Below are 13048 nucleotides of genomic sequence, written 5' to 3'. Positions count from 1 at the left end.
CTCCCTCAGCGCGGTGAGGCGAGGGGAGGGGAGCAGCCCGCAGTACCCTGAATGGGAGCGCAGGTAGACGGGGCTGGGGGCCGCTCAGGTGAGGCCTGAAGCACCTGCCCCCCGAGCCTGGGATGGGAGGTCCACTGCCTGCCTTCACTGCGCACACCGAGTCTGCTAGATTAAAAGCCTGCCTTCGAGGGGGAGGGGGCGCCCTGGTGATGCGAGGAGAAAAGCAGCCAACCTGCCTCCCCCTCCACCTGTATCCCCAAGTCTCCTTCCTACCTGGAGCATTTGCTCCAGGTGACCACAGTTTGGAAATCTTATCCTTTGCCTCTACAGGCTTCTGGGAAAATTCTTCATCTTCCCATGACGCCCATTATGGTAAGTTCAGCAGCGTAAGAGCCCCTGCACACATGCTAGGCAGGGTATTGGGCTCAGGGATAAAAGAACATACAGGATGTTGCCTCCGTTCCGAGGACGTTCAGTCTAGGTACAGAGATAGCAAATGACATGTTGAAGTGAGGAGGAAGGATGCTTTACAAGATCATAGCTGACATTTTTAATCAATTTCTCTGTGCCAGGCATCTAAGTACCTTACATGTATTAACTCATTTATTCCTCACAATAAACCTATCATCTCTGGAACTTCACTGGCAGTCCAGTGGTTAAGACTCCCCACTTCCACTGCAGGGGGTGCGGGTTTGATCCCTGGTTGGGGAACTAGGATCCCACCTGCCACGAGGCGTAGCCAAAAATAAATTAATTAATTAATTAAAAAATAAAGAAACCTATCATCTCCATCTTACAGATAGGGAAACTGAGTCCTTGAGAGTTCAATAGCTCATCCAAGGTCAGGCAGTAAGTGGCAGAGCCAGGGTTTGAACCCAAGCAGCTTGGGTCCAGAAGCCATAGTCAGTCCTAGCCAACAGGCATACTGCTTCTTAAAATGCTGTGTATACAGCATTTTATTTAGCCATTATAGTCACCATGTACAGTAGATGGCATTGTCCACACAGTATGGATGCAGAAACCAAGACTCAGAGATTACATGACTTGTTCAAGGTCATTTGGCTGGAAGTGGCAAAGTAGGACTCATACCCAGGTCTAACTCAGGGAAGCACTGGGGCTTCAAGCCATGCTTGGTCCCAGTTTGTACCTTCAGATGAAGAACCAAAGTTGAGAGGAGTGATCATTCAGGCCCAGAGCACTGGGAGGCTTCCCTGAGCTGGGGGAGCTTGATCTGGGACCTGAGAGAGAGGTAGGATCTCAGTGCATGGAGGGAGTGAGGAGGTCTTTCTAAGAAAAAGGGCTGAGTTTGTCCAGTGCCACTGGGAAATAAGTGAGTATTTGCATGTTTATAATTTATATTTATCCTTTTCCCCAAAGGATCCATGGCAACGTATACCATTAAAATGAATTTTAAATAGTTTTCATATACAGATAGATCGAGATATAGATATATCTCGATCTATATATCAAAACTGTTTTATATATATATATACATATATATATATATATATATATATATATATATATATATATATATATCTTGATCTATCTATCTCTCTATCTATATCTCTCTATATATATGCCTCAGAACAAAAGCCAACTCAAGAGGATAAACAATCTGTATAGCTTGGATATGGCAGAGAGCAAGAAAAAAAGCATGTGGTCATGGTGTTTGGATTTTATTCTACAGTTAATGGAGGGCTCTGACGGTTTAGGAGCAGGGGTTGTTGGGCCCAAAGCCAAGTCCCAGGAAGAAAAGTCACCCTGGTGTCCAGACTGAGGGATGGAGGAGGCCAAGGCCCGCCTAGAGAGAACAGCTGGGACTATGGAGTAATGCCTGGACTAAGGAGCCAGCCGTGGAAGTTGAAGGGAAAAATTATGGGAGAAACTTGGTGAAGGTAGAATCCCAGGACTCAGGACAGACTAAACGGGCAGGAGCCCTGACACAGGTGCTCCTCTCAGGAAGAAATTCCTAAATCCCAGCCCTGCTTCTGGGGCCCATTGCAGCCAAAAGATTGTGAACAGCAGTCAAATCCTTGATTCACCACTAACTCTCTGAATCTCAATTTTCTCATCTGTCACATGGAAATAATAATCAAATCTACTTTGTAGACTGTTCGGAGAATTTAATGAGATTATATACATAAAGCCCTTAGCACAGGGTCTAGCTCATTCTCAATGCTCCATAAATATAAATCATTGTCTGTATTATCAGTCTGAGACTAATCCCAAGGACATCCCATGGTATGGGCCTTCTCCCTCACCCTCAACTTCTCTATCCAGGTGAAATTTGTTTAAAACAAGCCCCAAAAGTAACCTTAAAAGGGGGGAAAATGCCAAAGGGCAGCACACCTAGGGGGTGGAGGGAAGAAGGTAGAAGAGGAGAGGTTTACCTTGTTGCCAGTCAACCAGCTCTAGTCCTTTGGTGATGGGAGCGGGGAGGTGGTGACTTAGTTTCCAAATAACTGTAGGTATTAGAGCCTCTCAGGAATCTGTTTCTCCCATCAGCTGACAATGCTACTTCCTTCTTCCCTTGTCTCCCCTCACCTACACACACATACACACACAAACACACCCTCCCTGAGTCATACCCAGCAGCCTCTCCCTACAGCAATTTACCCCACTAGGGTGGAGCCCCAAGTGATGAACATGGCTGGCAGCTCCCTAAAGAAGTCCCTGGTGCCAGGTCTTTGCTTCTCCAGGCTAAGGGGGCTGGAAACAGGCCCTCACATCTATCTTTGGAATGCCCACAGGAGTAATTGGGCCCTACTAGTTTGCTGTCACTAATCTGGGTTTGCAAACTTCCTAGGGCTATGGAACCTGGAAAGGAATTCTCAGAAAGGAGCGGGACACATTCTTCTGGGGAACTGAAAGCAGTGATCAGATATTATCTTGTTGAACTTGACAATAAACTTGGGCTGGTAGAGGAAGAGGGAAGCTATGACTACGATACAAAAAAGGTCAGTAATTTGTCTGAGGTCATACAACTCTACACAAATTTCCATTTTCCTACCCAAATTTAGCTTCCTCTCTTCCCATTATGGTCAAATCAGTTTTTCATATTGATAAAGTTTAGTATTATTCTAAGTCAGGATTCTTGACCCAGGTTCCATGGGGTCTATTGGGAGGAGAGTTTCACATGGCTTTGAAGCTCTGGAAATGATATGCAAAATTTTGCATGCAGTTTTTGGAGTAAGAGGGAGCCATGGCCTTCTTCAAAATCTCAAAGGGATCTGCAAAGTCCCAACTTTTTAAGAATCACTGATCATCATAAGTTAACACTGAAAAATTCACCAAGTACCTGTTGGGTTTGGGGAAAGTGGTTTGGGACAGACAATTGTTGAATCTAGGCTATAAGCTGCACAATGGGTATTTGTAGGACCCTCCCTCCCTTTTTTTCTATTTCTGCCTTAAGAGCTCTTGCTCTGGATCATACTGCCTAGTGTTGAATCCAGCTGGACCACTTACTACATATGTACACCTGGGCAGGTTATTTCACCTATGATGGCTGTAGTTTTCTCACCTGTTAAGTAGAGAGAATAATGGTACCTGCCCCCATAGGGTTGGAGTAAAGAGCTCAGAACAGTGCCTAAAATATACTAAGTACTCAGGAAACATTAGCTATTTTTATTATGATTCTCTCCCCCTCCTGCCCTCACTTTCTACACCCACTTCTGGGAGGAATAAATCATTAGAAAGGCTATGGGTGAAAGAGGCAAAGTGCCATGCTGGGAAGTAGGGAACAATACCTAGAATTAAGAATTATCTACTTATAATCAACACTCAGAAATCAACAATTGGCTGTAGTAGACGGAGTAGGGCCAGCCATTTAATTACAAGTCACAATCCCCTCTAATTTTCACATGAAAGGATGAGGCACTCTAAAAAACCTGAACCTTTTTCAATGCCGTGGGAGGCTGATTGCATGTGAATACACAGAAAGAAACCGCAGAGAAGGCTGTCTTGTGAATGCCAACAGCTCCCCAATCTCCAAACTATAACTTTTTCAGATCAGCACCTGAGCAGAAACCACACAGAGGGCAAGCCAGAGGAAAGAGCTGGGGCGGTACAGGTCTGCAAGCCTGAGAGAGGCATCCCAGAGCACTGGTCAGTAGTGTGGTCAGTAAGTGTGGCTTTCATCAGCGTACGAAACACAAAGTTCAAGTCAACCAAGGCCAGAGATGGAGAAGGGTAGGTCTGTGGAAAAGACAAAGGGTCCTTCCACGAGAGCCTGCTCTAACTGGCCGCGCCATGGAAGTCTCCAGCCCTAATGAATCCCGGCTGTTCACCTACACAACAAGCAACAATGTTCCACCTCCAGGGCTGGCTCAGCTCCACTCCCTTTCCATTGGGAACCAGGCAAAGGGGTAGGTGAGTCTGTCGTTCTTTCTTTAACCACATTCTTCTTGCTCTATGTCATTCATCATGGAAATTGCTGAAAGTGGGCACGCTTTCCGCCTTCATAGTCAATGTGCTCCTGAATCACTTGGGCAAACCTATTCTTGACTTTCATATGTGTATTTATAAACTTCAATTTAAAGCAAAATGTCTGCTATGCCACGGAACTGCAAAGCTTTACAAAGAAAACTGGCAAAAATTGTGACCCCAATCCAAGTGGCTAACTCAACAGTTACATGCATTTGAGCCATTTAGGATGAGGAAGGGACCAAAACATAGAATAACTCCAAGGAAAGGCAGCAGAGTACAGTGGCATAAAAAAGGTAACAGGCCCCAGGGTGTTGGGCCCAAGGCTCTACTACCTACAGGCTGTATGAACTTGGGCAAGTTCCTTGGCCCCTCTGAGTCTCAGTTTCCTCATCTATAAAAGGGAGGTAATAGCTACCTTATAATTCTGGTGAGATTAAAATGAGGCTGGCATACATAATGGTAGCTCAATCAAGGTTGACTGTTGTTATAACTATGTATGAACATCTACTCTTAGAGTTTCATTTCAAAATGAAACTAAGTAGGTACCATTTTCCACAGGTCTGGTGATATAAGTTAGGTTATGTTCCTATATTGATTTGAAGCCAATGCATGTGTGAAGAATATATTGTCTTGTATATTTATGCTTCCAGTTGGAAGTCTAGGGGTAGAGTGTGCATTTGTTCAAAGACAAATCGAGAGGCCTGTCCTGAGCGGACCCAGTCCAAGTGCTGAAGAAAAAATTATTCTGATGTTTGTTAAAGACTGTAAGGAAGACTTTATTCAAGGGACTGCAGCAATGGGTGTCTGCAGGAAGCAGGGGAGATTGGGCTCAACTCTGAATAAAACAAAGAAAAGTGAGGATTTATCACCAAGGAGCAGGGTGGGGGGGTCAGTGGATGGAAAACTACTAAGAGGAAACATTAAGAATAAGGGGGGATACTGGCTAATCTGATTTAACAGGATTCTTGCTGAAGGCAGGTCAGGGTGATCAGATATCAATCAGGAGATGGTGGGGGATGAGGAACTGAATCAGATATCAAGGGTGATCAGATATCAGTGATGGGAGATTCTCACTAAACTGACTTAGTAGGATTCTTTCTCTTGAGGACAAGGCATAAGGAGGGGCCTAGTCAAGAAAAGGCTTACACAAGACTGACTACAGCTTGGGTAAGGAGCAAGTCTTTGTCACACAGGACTCACAAAATCCCCTGAAAGGTCCTTGCTTTGAATGTCTGGTTCAATCTTGCCACATTGTTCATTGGGATAAATAGGATTTGCATATAAAGTAACCTGTCTCCTTCCATGGAAGGAAGGAAAGGAGAAAGCACAAATACCAAGTAAAAATCATCCATTCACTTATTCAGTGCAATGTATTGCATGTCTGCTATGTGCCAGACATCATCTCAGGTCCTTGGAGTATAGCCGTGAACAAAACCTGTGTGGTCGCTCACCTTGCAGACTTGCAGACCAGATAGCAATGAGACATTGGGCACACGTGATGAGCAGCATGAGTGAAGATGGAACATTCCAAAAGCGTGTAACCAGGGGATCCAGTCTGGTCTGAAGGTCAGAAAAGTTTCCCTGAGAAGGTGACACTGAACTTCAGACCTAAAGAAACACAGAGGGAAGGGAGAGTAGAGGACAAGAGATGAGGAAGACCAGGTAATAAGGAGGCTAAAGGTGCAGGCAGGCCTTCAAAACCATGAACTTGATTCTGACAGGGTCATTGAAGACAACTTGAGGGCCAGTGACTGGATCAGACTTGTGCCCCAGACTCAGCTCTCCGCACCTACATCCAGTATGCAACAGGATGGGGAGAAGTGGCTTGATCTGAGAGGCACCAAGGAGGTAAAGAGGATGGGATCACTGATTACGGTGTATATTGAGGAGAAAAGTGAGGGAGCAAAGACGACTCCCAGTTGATAACCGTGTAAATGTGGGTGGGTGCATGGTGGTGCACTGTGTAGGACTCTCTCTCTCTCTCAGATCATTCACTCTGGGAGAAGTCAACTATGGAGAGTCTCACACAGAAAGGAACCGAAGCTTCCTGACAACAGTCCCATGAAGGATCTTGGGAGCCAATTCTCCAGCCCTTCCGATGGCTGCAGCCCCAGCCAGCAACTTGCCTGCGACCTCACAAGAATCCCCTTAGCCAGAGCCACCCAGCTAAGCTGCTCCCAGATCCCTGACCCTCAGAAACTAGGCAAGATAATAAATTGTGTTGTTTTGCACTGCTAAATTTGTTACACGGCAATAAATTACTACTACAAAAGATTTCTGAATTGGGCAATCTGGAGCAGAGGAGAAACCAAAACTGTCTACACACTTGGTAAACCTGCAGCCAAATGAAAACTTCTGGGCAGCCACAGCTTAAGGACTCAACAGTGAGAAATGTTAACACAATGAGCCTATCACAGGGAAGAAGCTTTCAGTTGTGCATAACAACAAGCCCAATTCATGTGGCTGAAACAATAAGGAATTGTATTATCATGTATAACAATAAGTCCACAGGTAGGACAGCTCCAGAGTTAATTCTGTGGCTCAACAGTAGTGTTAAATACTTAAATAGGTCCAAATTACCAACAGATATATACAGTGTGCACACATTTATATAAAATCTTGGGACATATAAAAATAGCATGTGTTATACAGATGGCCAACAGCCACATGAAAAGATGCTCAACATCGCTAATTATTAGAGAAATGCAAATCAAAACTACGAAGTATCACCTCATACCTGTCAGAATGGCCATCACAAAAACATCTACAAACTATAAATGCTGGAGAAGGTGTGGAGAAAAGGGAACCCTCTTGCACTGTTGGTGGGAATGTAAATTGGTGCAGCCACTATGGAAAACAGTATGGAGGTTCCTTTAAAAACTAAAAATAGAGCTACCATATGATCCAGCAATCCCATTCCTGGGCATATAACCACAAAAGATGAAAACTCTAATTCGAAAAGATACATGGACCCTAATGTTCATTGCAGCACTATTTACAATAGCCAAGACATGGAAGCAACCTAAGTGTCCTTCAATAGATGAATGGATAAAGAAGATGTGGTACATATATACAATGGAATGTTACTCAGCCATAAAAAAGAATGAAATAATGCCATTTGCAGCAACATGGATGGACCTGGAGATTATCATACTAAGTGAAATAAGTCAGAGAGAGGAAGACAAATATTAAATGATATGACTTACATGTGGAATCTAAAAAATAGTACAAATGAACTTATTTACAAAACAGAAATAGACTCCAGACATAGAAAACAAACTTATGGTTACCAAAGGGGAAGCAGAGGGAGGTATAAATTAGGAGTATGGGATTAACAGATACATATTACCATATATAAAATAGATAAACAACAAGGATTTACTGTATAGCACAGGGAACTATATTTAATACCTTGTAATAACCTATAATGGAAAAAAATTGAAAAAAAGAGTGTATATATATATATATATATATATATATATATATTCAGTTATGTATATACATAACCAAATCACTTTGCTATACACCTGAAACTAACACAATATTGTAAATCAACTATACTTCAGTAAAAAAAAATAGTATATGTTGTTTGTGAATAGAAACACATATCATTAAACTACTAAAACATAGTTAGAAATGACATACACTACCTTCAAGGCAGGAGTTACCACTGAAAAGGAAGGGTGTCACAAAATGTGAGCTATGAAATTTTAGCTAAAAAATAAAACAAATGAAGGAGAAATTGAAGCCAAACATTAACATCTGTCTATCTTTGAGGCTAGTGCATAGGGATCTGTTACTGTCTGGAATTTTTTTGCATGTCTGGATTATTAATAATTATATCTATATTTATAGGTCTATAAAGTAGCTACAAAAAATGTAAGAAGGGGACATATTGGAAAATATTTTAATGGACAGAGAAGACAAGCATTTATTCTTAAGAAAACATTTTGAAAGAATGAAATAATGCCATTTGCAGCAACATGGATGGACCTAGAGATTATCATACTACCTGAAGTAAGTCAGAAAGAGAAAGACATACCACATGATACCACTTATATGTGGAATCTAAAATATGACACAAATGAATTTATCTACAAAACAGAAAGACTCACAGACACAGAGAACAGACCTGTGGTTGCCAAGCAGTGGGGGGAGGGATGGATTGGGATTTGGGGATTAGCAGATGCAAACTCTTATATATAGGATGGATAAACAACAAGGTCCTACTGTATAGTACAGGAAACTATATTCAATATCCTGTGATAAACTATAATGGAAAAGAATATAAAAAAGAATGTATATATGTGTATAACAGAATCACTTTGCTGTACAGCAGAAATTAACACAATACTGCAAATCAACTGTACTTCAAAGAGAAGATCAGATGGAAGAGCTCTGTGCTAGAAATGAAACAGCGAAGTATGCTGGGAGTGATGGAGGAAGGTACTTTAGTTTGCAGAATCCAAGCAGGCCTCTCTGAGAAGCTGCCATTTAAGCTGAATGCATCTGAGGAAAGGGCATCCCAGGCAGAGGGAACAGCTAAGACAAAGGCCCTGAGTTGGGAATGAGCTTAGAGTGCTTGAGGAACACAAAGGAGGCCAGTGTAGCTGGCACACAGCTCTTTAGAAAAGAGGGAACATGAAAGGGGCCAGGAGAACATGCTGGGATGACCAAGTGAATTCACACCACTGTCACGCTACCTTCTGGGCATCAGGGAATTCTTTGAAAATTTAGTGAAAAGCTATGGATTCTAGAAAAATACACACATACTGATTTTTGATTACAATGTCAGGATATGCGTGGACCCTCTGAAGCCTACCCAGAAATGACCTAATTGCAGCATTTGAACTCAAGCCACATTATTCCCAGTTGGTGAGGGTATGGGGGCCTGGCCATTTCTACCCAATGCAGGACTTCTCTATAGGTAATATTTGCACTAGAGTTCCCTACAGCGCTGACCAAGAAATCCTGAATGCTGTACCAGTCTGAGGGTCTCCTACCCCATCCTTCTGTGTTTCCCCTGGCTTTTCACCATGTCAGACCCGCACAGCAGTTTGAAAGCTCTCCCTGCCTACTCTTGCCTCTCTCCCCTTTATTTTTCACAGGCTCTACAACCAAGAATTCTGTCTTGCACTTCTAACTTAGCTTGGTGTCTGCTTCTTAAAGGGACCAACCAACACAACTGATACTGGGAATAATCAAAAACAAGAGGTGATAAGAGGGAGTTTGCGATCTAGATCACTTGCCACACAGCTGGCAAGGAAGGCCCCATCCCAAATGGTACGTGAGGTACAGATAATCCTGGCACAAGGTGGCAACCCAATTGCTAAAAATTTCACAGGTGATTACTTGGAAGGACCTCCTGGTGGAGGGGAATGCCTGGGCTGGTATGAAGATTCAGGTTTTTGTACATTATGGAAGAATAGCACATTTAAGGACAGTAGAAACAGCTGGTTACTAACTGAGTTGATTTGATGCCTACAGAGGGATAATGAGAAACTAAGGGCAATTAACAAATTTAAATACTAAGTGTGAAAGCCAGTGGTCCTCTTTGGTAGTTCCTGCAGTAGGAGAGTGGACTGAGAAGCAGACTCAGGTTCTGATATTTATAGTCACCAGGGTTCAAAGAGAGTGGAATGCTTTGTCACGGCCAGTCTACTATGCAAAGATCAGTGCCCTGCCTGGGAAAACCTGAACTCCTGAACATGAGATTGAGTCATCTGGATGGATGCCCCCAAAGACTGTGGTTCCAGTGACTTCCCTGAATCCTCTGAGCCTTCAGAGATGGCCCATCTGTCCCTATTAAGAGCTAGAACTCCTTCCTGTGGGAAGATACAACATGGGCCTCCCCATTGCAAAAAAACAGGTGTCCTCCTCGGGACTTTCTCCCAGACCTGTCCTGGCTGCCAGGCCAGAAAATAGGGTTAAATTCCAGCATATTCCCAGTTTAGAACATAAGGAAACAGACGAATCCCAATGGAGCTGCAAGAATTAGGTAGCACGTACCAGCATGAGCCAGGGGAGTACCCATGAGATTGGATTTTGAGGGTGCTTGATTAAGGAGTACAGGACATAAGAATGGGCAAGCAAAAGTTCATTTACTTTGGAGTACTCTTCAGGAACATGGATTTAACGCCTTGGCAAGAGCCCTAGGGTATGGGCAAATTTGTAACTCTTAAAAACATGGAGAAAAAAACAGCCCGTTCTGGGACTTCCCTGGCAGTACAGTGGGTAACACTCCAAGCTCCCAATGCAGGGGGCCCGGGTTCGATCCCTGGTTGGGGAACTAGATCCCACATGCATGCCACAACTAAGAGTCCACATGCCACAACTAAGAAGTCCGCATGCTGCAACTAAAAAAATAAAAAGATCCCGCAAGCCGCAATGAAGATCCCACGTGCCACAACTAAGACCCAGCACAGCCAAAATAAAGAAAAAAAAAAAAAAAGAAAAAAAATAGCCCATACTGACCAAGTGGTAATGCCTAAGGTACCATGGAAACTAGTGGGATTAAATGGCTCAGGGAACTAGGCATGCTGAATTGGATATATTACATGAGGACGGAAGATCCATCAGAAATTTTGTTCCATGGAAGGATCTAGAGAACGCACTATTCACAAAGGCCATCAAGAACATGCTGATGGGATGAATATTAGCATCACTAAGACATTAAGTGGTGGCTTTCCTCTACAGGCTAGGATTGACTCTAGGAAATATGTCACAGAACTTGGCTTACTAATAGCAATGGGAATGATAAGGCCTCAAAGCAAAAGAGTCCAGATGATGGTTATTAATCACCAGAAATGAGGGGGCCCCACAATTACCATCACAACCAACAAGATTGGAGGGGCAGCCAAGGGGGCTTGACCCACAAGGAGTTGTGGATATGGTTAGTAGAACATGGGATCCCCTAGGGACAAAAGACACAGGCAGACAAAGAGGGTGCTGCTTAATATATACAATCAAAAAAGACAAGAATGAATGAGCAGGAGGCTGAAGGTGGTCACCTCAACAGAAGTTATGAACTTTGCTCAATTCCTGGACCTGAGCCAGTTTTCATACCCAGACTCTGTTGGCTACAGAGGTGGATGGGTCCCCAAAAGGAAGTACACAGCAACACCATGGCAAGTATATACTAATGATTCCCTTAATATTTCCCTTCAAATGCCTACAACCATTTACTCAGATGACTGGGGAAAGAGAAATACCCATATATTTTGAGGGTTATTGGACACAGAGTCTGAGATGACATCAATATCTGGAGACCTGAAATGTCATAATGGCCAACTGTTTGAGGCATACGGCAGCAAGTTAATATATTGAGTTTTGGCCAAAGGCCAACTTACAGTGGGTCCAGTGGGTCCATGGATCACCCATCCAGTGATGATTTTTCTGGTCTCCAAATATATAATTGGAATTGATATACTCAGCTCTTAAATTCTTACATGAGATCCTTGGTTTATCATAATGGAAAGACTGAGTAAAAACCTCTGAAATTGCCTTCCCCTCTGAAACTTCAGTTCCCCCAAATAGTGAACCAAAAACAATATCACATTCCTGGGGGAAGTTGGAGATTAGTGCCACCCGTAAGGATCTTACTGATGCAGTCATGGTGGTCTTCTTCATATCTCCACATCTCAATTTAATTCACCAGTCAGGTCCCTGCAGAAACCAGATGGATACTCTAGAATGACTGTCAACTATCACATACTCAGCCGAGAAGTAGTTCCAATAGTGGCTGTCTTGCCATTCATGGTACCTTTGCCAGAGCAGATTATTATGGACTTGGGCAAATGGTATGCAGCCAATGAGTTCTTTTCTATCCCAATCAGAGAAGAGAATCGGGAACAATTTACATTCACATGGAATGGACAATAATATGTATTTACGGTATTGTCCTAGGTCTATGTTAATTCTTCTGCTGTCACAATATAGTCAGAAGAAATCTGGACCATCTGCACATCCTTCAGAATAGCACATCGATCCATTCTATCAATGACAGAGCAGGGAGAGTAAGAGCTGCCTAGCACACTGGAGGCCTTGGTGAAACAGCTCACTTCAGATGGTGGGAGATAAACCCTAGGAAGACGGAGGGGCATGGCACATTGGTAAAGTTTTCAGGGGTCCAAAGATCATGCTGAGAAATACTGTCCAAAGTAAAAGACAAATTGCTGCATTTTTTATCCCTTAGAATGAGGTATAATGTCTGTCATTCCCTTTTGGGTTGGGTTCTGGAGGCTGCACATCCCACATCTAGCAATACTACTCCAGTGCATATACCGGGAAGACAACTTTGTGTGGGCCTGGAGCAAGAAAGGAATCTGTAGTCAGTTCAGGCTACGGTACAAGTAGCTCTGCCACTTGGAGGATATGATCTGGCAGACAATCTGGTGTCGGAAGTGTCAGCGGTGGGAAAAGATACAGTAAAGATCTTATAACAAACCCCAGTGGGAGAATTACAACATAGGCTTCTGGGGTCTGGATGAAGGCCATGTCAGTTGCAGCATGTGCTTTTTGAGGAACATATCCTAGAGTATTTCTGGGCTCTGGTGGACATGGGACATTTGACCCTGGAATGTCAAGTAATCATGAGCTGAGTTCTACCAGACCCTCCAAG

The 13048-nt window shown here is 43.3% G+C and overlaps 1 protein-coding gene and 1 long non-coding RNA gene across 5 annotated transcripts in view; one reads left to right on the top strand and one right to left on the bottom strand.

Moving 5' to 3' along the window:
* Positions 1-13048, bottom strand: part of PAMR1 (peptidase domain containing associated with muscle regeneration 1) — a 164715-nt gene that overhangs the window by 71132 nt on the left and 80535 nt on the right. The gene's annotated exons all lie outside the window — the stretch shown is intronic.
* LOC309606587 lies at positions 2-12711 on the top strand. 2 transcript variants are annotated; one of them, XR_014231967.1, is made up of 3 exons: positions 2-372; positions 2810-6276; positions 6415-12711. It is a non-coding gene; the product is annotated as an uncharacterized lncRNA (long non-coding RNA). The 2 variants fall into 2 exon arrangements; XR_014231968.1 differs by having other exon boundaries at positions 2-2960; positions 4011-6276.

The sequence above is a fragment of the Balaenoptera borealis genome, assembly GCF_965194805.1.
Source record: "Balaenoptera borealis genome assembly, chromosome: 11".
In the NCBI taxonomy this organism is placed as follows: domain Eukaryota; kingdom Metazoa; phylum Chordata; class Mammalia; order Artiodactyla; family Balaenopteridae; genus Balaenoptera; species Balaenoptera borealis.
The sequence above is the reverse complement of the archived record's forward strand: the minus strand, read 5'-3'. Positions and strand labels throughout refer to the sequence as shown.